Source organism: Leptonychotes weddellii, chromosome 3 (genome assembly GCF_054177405.1).
Source record: "Leptonychotes weddellii isolate Sample4059 chromosome 3, ASM5417740v2, whole genome shotgun sequence".
NCBI lineage: Eukaryota > Metazoa > Chordata > Mammalia > Carnivora > Phocidae > Leptonychotes > Leptonychotes weddellii.
Window position 1 is genome coordinate 175,134,062 of NC_138371.1, and position 8,825 is coordinate 175,142,886.

An 8,825-nucleotide genomic window follows, 5' to 3' on the forward strand; every position below is an offset into this window, starting at 1 on the left:
CCCCCCCCCCCCCCCCGCTAGTGACCTGCCACCTCCAGGACTTCCCATTGTCACCTCCTTTGTGTGAGAATATGCAAGTCCTACTCTGGACAACCTCAGTGACACATCACAGTGTGATCCACGAGAGTCGCCGTGTTTTGCATTAGATGCTGACTTAGCCATCTCACACTGAAAGTCTGCACCCTCTGGCCAACCTCCCCCGCCCCCACTGCCATCCGGAGTCGGGGGAGCTGAAGGGGAGGCACGGTCGAAGGGCAGAGTGTAGGCTCAGGAGGAGAGAGATGGGGTTGGCCGCAAAGGCGTCGGCAGCCCAAGGCGCCCCGTGAACCCACCTCCCCTTAACCAGCGTACCCCGCCCTCCCCTTGCTCCGTGAGGCACACGGACATGCGTGCAGCGCTCCAGGGCCACGTTCATGCTATTTGCAATCGCCGCTGTGATTTTGTGATGTAACTAAATATTGTGCGAGTTGCTGAAATACGAGTGCAAAAAAAAATAATAATAAAGACTTGGTTTTTCTATGAAGACGAAATAGAATATTTTGGAAAGACTACATAAGAGCAAGCCATTTTTAAAAATACAGAATCACCCATGGGTGAGACCAGAGCCAGCTACCAGGGAAAATCATGGAAAGCTAGGATCCTGCATTCGGAATGCTGAATGTAGTGGTTTTAATGGCTTCAGTTTAAAGAAACCTAGAAGATACACTATAGGTAGAAGTCGTTGGTGCAGGAAAGGGGACCCTGAGGCCACTGAGCGGCCCTGGCCCTACATGGAAATATGTGTCTGCCTTATGTTCCAGGCTCCAGGTCCAGACCTAGGGAACTATTTAGGATTCCCTGTTCTAGGGCTGTGTGTCGGCCTAGAGGGGCTCCATGCTGGAGGAGTGGGGGGTAGGCTATGCTGGGCCCCCGACTGTAGCCCTAGCCCCGCGGGGTCTTCAGTGCTCCGTGGGGGTTCCTGGAGATCGCCACTGAGGAGCATACGCAGGCTCACGTGACTGAAGGTCCAACAGAAACACAGGTGAAGAAGGGCCCAGAGTAGAATGACGGAGCTGGGGACCCGCAGCCACTCTCTACGGAAGGCTCAGCTGTTTATCTAGAACACTCTCATTTAACCATCACATGGATCCGTGTTCCCCATCTGTTTTTGTTATCTGGTCTCAGAAGTGAGGCTGCCCCAGGTAAGCAGGTGCCCACGCCTCAGAGCCGCCCAGCCGGCCCCTGGGTCAGCGCCTCGCGCTCCGCTCCTTCCCTGCAGACCCCAGGGCTGAACCTGAGCCTCGCACAGGCCATCCTGCGCCGGGTTCTGATGCTCTGTGGCCTTGCAGACCCCCTGGCCAGAGACGATTCGAGAGCAAAGTCTTGTAATTGGATTTTTCCACCACTTAGAGAGCTTCCACCTCTGGAGCCTGGACCACATCATTATTTTAAATTTCTCTGTGTTCTCTGTGTATTTCAGTCACTGGTAACACAGGACGTAACCACAGCTTCATTCCAGGAGTAATGTTAGGGTTTACTAGTAGCGCTGAGCGATACCCAGGCCCCGTGCGGATTTATACGACACGCATGATACATACGACACGTATGGCATGTAGCACATGCATGTGCACAGCCTCTGACCCCACCACCCAGCGCGGCGTCTGCTCAGCCTGCTCTCCCGTGCTTGGCTGGTAGCACCTGGCGATCCCCACGCTCACTCAGGATGCCTAATGGCAAAGAAACGTGTCCTCAAACCAGTTATTTATATTCATATCCACACCAGAACATCACCTTACGGAACCGTTTTGCCTTGAGCCTAATCCAGCCACGCTCATCTGTTGAATGGACAGCGTCGGTCTTCTGTTTCGTTGCGACCAAACACTAACGATCTGAAAAAAGAGAAAAATGAGGTGGTGAGAGCATGTGCTGGTTTCCTGGGGCGACGGTGACAGAGCACCACTGGCCAGACTCCGATGGTCTCACAGTGTGGAGGCTGGGAGGCCGAGATGAGGTGTTGGCCTCCTTCTGAGGCTGTGGGGGAGGATGTGCTCCAGGCCCCCGCGGCCGGCCTCTGGTGGCTGGCTCCTCGGCTCACGGGAGTATCATTCCGCGCTCCGCCTCTGTCGTCCCGTGGTCGTCCTGCTGCTGCGTCTGTCTCTGGGTCTGTTCTTTAAAGGACACCAGTCAGGGGCGCCTGGGTGGCTCAGTCGTTAAGCGTCTGCCTTCGGCTCAGGTCATGGTCCCAGGGTCCTGGGATCGAGCCCCGCATCGGGCTCCCTGCTCCGCGGGAAGCCTGCTTCTCCCTCTCCCAGTCCCCCTGCTTGTGTTCCCTCTCTTGCTGTGTCTCTCTCTCTGTCAAGTAAATAAATAAAATCTGTAAAAAAATAAATAAATAAAGGACACCAGTCATATTGGGTTAGGGGCTCACTCTACCCCAGCGTGACCTCATCTTAACTAATCACATCTGCAAAGGCCCTCTATCCAAATAAGGTCCCATTCTGGGGACACCTGGGCGGCTCAGTCGGTGAAGCGTCTGCCTTCAGCTCAGGTGGTGATCCCAGGGTCCTGGGATCGAGCCCCGCGTCAGGCTCCCTGCTTGGCAGGTCAGTCTGCTTCTCCCTCTGCCTCTGCCCCTCATCCCTGCTGTGCTCGTGTGCTCAAATAATAAAGTCTTAACAAAAACTTACAAATAAGGTCCCATTCTGAAGTACTGGGAAGCAGGTTTCCAGTAAGGTTACGGCTCAGGGAGCAGGGCTGAACTGTCACTGGATACCTTTTGATTCATACTCATACACACATGCATCTCTCATTGTTGGCCTTGGTGAAAGATTATAACGGTAATAAGCCATTTTCCAGAAGAGAGCTCTGCAAGTATGCCAGACCACAAAGGGTGTATCAGCTTTAATAGCCTGGTGGATGGGGACAAAGGGAGCACGGCATTGGGGGAAACCCCCACCCCACTACCTGCGGATCCACGGGCTGCATTATTAACTCCAAGGTGGACGGTGTCACACTGGCTTTCAGAATAGTCTGTGTACTGAAATTCTGTGTAAAAGGAAATTGTATCGTTAGGTGCTGAGTACATGTTTACCACCAAATAAAAATAATTTTTATCTCTGGCCTTGTTTTACAGGCAAAACTGTCTAAGGAGGAAATAATGATAGTCAGTGTTCCTAGAACTAGTGGGATAAATGGAGGTGTAATCATTGCTATATGTTTGTTTGATGTGGATTCAAAGGTAGAATCACAACAGAAGTAATTAGAGTAATTATTAAAGTCTGCATTTAATCCAAAAGTCCCGGGGAATATTACAAGTTCATTCATCTGAGCCTCATATGCTTCTATTAAAGGTACTCACTGCCTCACCATCTTCGCCGGTCTGGTCTTTGGTGAGCAGCACCAGCTGGAGAAAACATCCCCACCTCAGGGTCATGGCTCGCTGGGATGTCCTTTGTAGGCTACTTGAGGACATCATCCGAGGAAGCTAAAAATAACGAGAGAAAGCATTAATCCTTCAGGATGATCTTTCTTGGCATTCATGATAGCCGTGTGTTTCCCAGAATCATGTCGCAAGGCGGGAAGGCTGGAGGCAAGACATTCTCAGCACAGGAGGCCAGAGCCTGGCTGCCTGTCTTTTCAGATCTGGTAGAACCCAGAGTCCTTCTGGCCAGAGTAATTAAGTGTGAGCCAATGTGGTGGAATTTTATAATCACCATCCAGGACCTAAGCTCGCTTCTGGGGGGATCCTGTCCTGAAAATAGCTGGTAGGAAAAATACTGAGTACCAGGGTGGCTTTGATTTATTCTTAGCTTGTTGAATTTTAGTCATTTGATTTAAACTTACAGACTTCAGTAAGAAGGGTAATGGCCTCCTTCATCTTGGATCAGAAAGGATAAGGCAGTTACGTCTAAGTGGGCTGTACAGAGTCCACCAGTCGTAGGTTCTCACATTCCCACTTCCGCTCACACAGCGATCATCTCTAATTATGTTCTTATTTACATGGCACAGAAAGTGATTCAGTCGGAAATAAAACTGGGTCATTTGGGGGTTCAGCCACCCCATCCGTTGATTAAACCACCTATCTACAGAATATGTATGTGAACGCTGCATCTGTAGGATCTGTAATGTGATCAAAGAGGGCAGAGCCCCACGTGTGTGTTTCTAGCGGAGCGGAACTCTTTGTGCCGCAGGACCCACTCGCTGTCTCTCTCCTGCCACGAAGCCGCATCTCCAGCTCTGCCGGTTCCTGGCCCCGGGACCTTGGGCAGGTTGTTGAAGGTCTCTGCGCCTCCTTTGTGGCATCTGTAAGATGGGGATGAAGCCCTGTGTCCCGGGGTGGCTGAGTGGCCCAGACGAGACGATGTGGGTGAGACGCTGAGCACCCAGTGCGTGCTGCCCAAGGCTGTAGGGACGCTCCTGTGTGCGGGCCCGGCCAGTCCCGCCCCAGCCGAAAGGGAGGCACGCTGGGGGTCATACGGGAGGCATTCTCTTTTTCTCTTGAAAGAGGGAGACGCTCCAGGGATTGAACTAGGAAAAGAGTTTGAAAGAATCCGATTACTTTTTCCCCACTGTGGATGGCAGTGCTAAGTTCCCCGTGGTGGCAGTTCAATCCCTCTCCCTGAGCCGTAGGTTTATCGGAAACTTGCTCTCCCGACCTGGTGTCCTCCCCGGCTCTGTGCGGACCGGCCAGCCCCCCGGAGAGGCACCGCCGCGTGCCGGCCCGCACCCCGGGCTTCCTTGCGCTGGTTCTCACAACCACCTCTTGGTCCCAGAAGGAGTCCCCGGGCTGGGAGGTCAGCTGGGACAGAACCGTTGGTCCCGTGAGGAGGTTGGCACACAGGTGGACACTGAGCCGCATCAAAGCAAGTTTCCAGGAACTTGTCTCGGGTCTTCTGGCTGTTGTGCATTCAGGTGATCGAGGACGCTGGCATCTTATGCCCCTGTTCTAGGTGTTCCTGTTGGGAATCTCAAAGCAAGGGAAGCTCAGACTGAGGAACAGGATTGCCAGCGTCCCTTCCTTTACACTGACACACAGCGTGACACGTGTGTCTCTCTCCAGGACCCCAGATGCACCGAAGCTACAACACGTGTGAAATCATCAGCAAACCTGGGCTCGGGCAGGTGCTGAGAGCAAAGCTGGTCGCCTTCCGTGGATGAACTCTGGGTTGAACACTTGCTGCGTCTGAGCTCATGGGTCCTCGATGACCCATTCCTGAGGCAAGCACCCGGCACCTGAGGGCTCACAGAGCGGTCACTTCCACGGCTGAGCATCCCGTCCAGCTCCCGAAGCACTTCTTACCTTCGTCACCTATAAAAACCCCTGGATGATGAATACATGGCGAGGCGGGGAAGCGGCACCCAGAGGTCACACATGGGAAGTGACCCCTGCGTTGAAGGGACATTACAGACAGCCGCCTTCGCCGGCGTGTGCAGACAGTGGTGGGTAGCCGTGAGGAGCCCCAGGGGCATCCATGTGGTTGTAAGCAGTCTCTGCGGTGTTTTTAACATGGCAGCTGGAGAGTTCTGAGAGATGGGAGCAGACACAGCTCCAGCCGGGAGCAGGGTGACAGGGAGGAGGGAGATGGGTTCTTTGGAGGTGAAATCTGGGGTCAGCTGTGAGTCTGAGTGGCAGAATCACCCAAAAGACTGACTGCCCTGTGGCTTTCGATGTCGTGTGCCCGAAGGTCACATGGGTACAGGTGGGCAGAGTACGTCTGGGATGTCCCAGTCCCATCCTTCTGCCTCGTCCTTTAATACAAAGGGACGAATCAGTGAGCAAAGGCTGAGTGGGCAGCTCTGGCACGGCGGGCACAGGAGGACGAAAACAGTGAGAACAGTGGCCGCCCCGAAGGAAAGAACTGAGTGGGTTGAGATGGACACATGCTTTTTAAAACCAAGCATGTGGGGTGGGCACACGAGGCTGTGTGGCTCTGAACCAGCCCCCAGAGACCAGAGGACGCCGTCACCTTGTCCCTCCTCCCCACACTCCAGCCGCATGAGGTTCCCGAGTCTGCGAAGAGAGCCGGTCTTGTTTGTGCGAGAAGTCAGCAGGTGGCCCTGCGACCTCAGTGAGTCCACTCGGGTCATTACGGATGTGGTCTGAGTTCAGGCTGTGACCCAGAAAGTAGAGGCCACGCGGGACACCATTTTGGGAAGAGCATGAAAAGGCCGACGGAAATGCACTGATGGTCAAGAAATCTCATGTCCTCTCTGCCAGTATGATGTTGCCATAATCAGTTCAGACACCCCTCCACAAACATAAAGCAGGACGGTGATCTGTTTAGCCAACTGCAGGAACTGTTGAAGTGAGGCACGCAGCCCCAGAAACCACCAGACGTGGAACCCGTGGACACGTCAAGCTCCCGGCTGGCCGCGTCTCTGGGGTGGCCCCGCAGCCTCCCCCTTCCTTCCACAGCTGCTGACCTGCCCCAGCGCCGCTGAAGAACCCCCAAAAATGATCCCTCCTCAGCGTAGCCCATCGATTCAGGGACTTACTGGTGAAAGGTGTACGTCAAGAATGCCAAGATCTAAAGTTCATCAGGTATTCGAACCTCAGTACAGTCTGTGGTAATGACAAGGGGAGAGCCCCGTGGGCTCCTACTCCCTGCCAGCCACCCTCCACCCCCTGGGGAGCGGGGCGTGCGGAGGGCGGGGGAGACCAGGCACCCTGGTTGCTGAGGGGTCCACATCCCCGCTCCGCAGTCTGGTCCGGCCTCCCGGTGGCAAGCCCACAAAGCAGGTGCCAGTTTCCCAGCTGTTCCTGAGCATCTCCGGCCAGAACGGTCCGCACGCCTCCCAGAGGCACAGTTGGAGGCCGCCACCCAGTGCCGGCTGACGCGCTCACCTCTCAGGCAGTGGCCCCTCATCTCCTCCCGCCGGCCTCTCGGACCTGAGAGTGAGGTTGCTGTCCACCTGGCAGAGAGCAGCCAACTGAGGAGGTGGTGAAGTCTAGGGCACAGTGGATCTGGGGTTGTGCCACTCCCAGGGCCCCACCCTGGAGCATGGCATTGGGCAGCCAGAGCAGGAGGAGGGCCCAGGCGCTGGAGAAGGGCCCGCGAGAGGTCAGGAATGGGAACGAGCCAGTCCCAGGTCAGAAACGCGGCAGGAAGAATGGCGTAGGATGGGGGACCCGGAGCAGCTCATGTCTCCTGGATCTTTGCCCCAGAAAATGTATTCCCCCACATTCCGTCTGCCAGCAGGGAAATGAGGTTTGTCCTTCTGGAAGTCACTTAGCATTTGAAAAAGGCATCTATCTGAGAGCTGGCTGTCCTCACTCCCACCATGCTGGCACCAGCTCCTTCTTCAGGAAACATCAAGGGCATCACGCTTGGAGGACAGTCCAGGTCCCTCTCACGCCCCCGCACCAGCTGGCCCCTTCCCCAGTGTGCCCCTGGGCCCCCAAACCCCTGACGCTGCAGCTGGCTCTCTTCCCCCATCTTCCTCCCCCCGGGCCTTCGGGTGCCCTGAGAGCCTCTCCTTGACCGTTGACCTTGGCTGACTGTCCTTCCTCGTGTCTGTGAATGTGGGGAGGAGGGGCTGCCTAACGGGTGGTGTCAGTCCGCCTCCCCCCCACAGAAGCAGCCTGGGGCTGTCCAAGCCGCGTAGCCCGGAGGCCGTGAGTCTGAGACGCAGGTGTGGGCACGGTTGGCTCCTTCTGAGGCTGTGAGGGACGGTGTGTTCCAGCCTCCTTCCCTGGCACCTAGACAGCCGTCTTGTCCTTCTGTCTCCACATCACCTGCCGTCTGCTCACCAACCTGTGTCCGCACGTCCCCTTTTATGAGGACAGCAGTCTTGCTGGTGAGGGCCACCTGAGGCCTCACCTGCACTAATTCCATCCACAATGACCCTGTCCTCACAAAGGTCACAGTCTGGGGCACTGAGGGTTAGGACTTGGACATATGAATTTGGGGGGGACACAGTTCAGCCCACAAAAGCATGGTCTGTCCTGAGCGCCCAGTGCTGTGACTGGCACTCAGGACATCTGGACTCAGTTTCACTTACTGGTGGAGATGATGCTGGTGCAAAACGCGGTATCAGAGGCAGGAGAGAGGTCTGACCTACCGCACCCTCTCAGAGGCAGCTCACGGCTGGTCCAGCTCTCTCTCTTCCTTACTGACTGCCCTCGTCCCCCACCCACTTTTTGGTCCTCGAGGTTCATAGGATGGAATTCAACATTGCCTGTGATGCCTTATATTAAAAACCCACAGCCAACATCATACTTAGTGGAGAAAAACTGAGAGCTCTCCCCATAACGTCAGGAGCAATACAGGGATGTCCACTCTCAGCACTTTTATTCAACACAGTACTAGAAATCCCAGCCTCAGCAATCAGACAATATAAAGAAATAACAGGCATCCAAATTGGTAAGGGAGAAGCAAAACTATTTGCAGATGACATGATATTATATATAGAAAACCCTAGAGACTCCACCAAAAAACTACTAGAACTGATAAGTGAACTCAGTGAGGTCACAGGATACAAAATCGATATACAGAAATCCGTTGCATTTCTCTACATTAATAATGAAGCAGCAGAAAGAGAAGTTAAGAAAGCAATCCCATTTACAATTGCACCAAAAATAATAAAATACCTAGGAATAAACCTAACCAAAGAGGTGAAAGACCTGTACTCTGAAAATTATAAAACGCTGATGAAAGAAAGGAAAGACAACACAAAGAAATGGAAAGGTATTCCATGCTCATGGATTGGAAGAACAAATATTGTTAAAATGTCTATACTACCCAGAGCAATCTACACGTTTAATGCAATCCCTATCAAAATACCAACAGCATTTTTCACAGAACTAGAGCAAACAATCCTACAATTTGTATGGAACCACAAAAGAC

General features: G+C 53.9%; 1 long non-coding RNA gene across 3 annotated transcripts in view; it reads left to right on the top strand.

Annotated features, from left to right (window-relative positions):
* Window positions 1–8,825, top strand: part of LOC145720834 (uncharacterized) — a 187,834-nt gene that overhangs the window by 85,452 nt on the left and 93,557 nt on the right. The window lies entirely within an intron of this gene.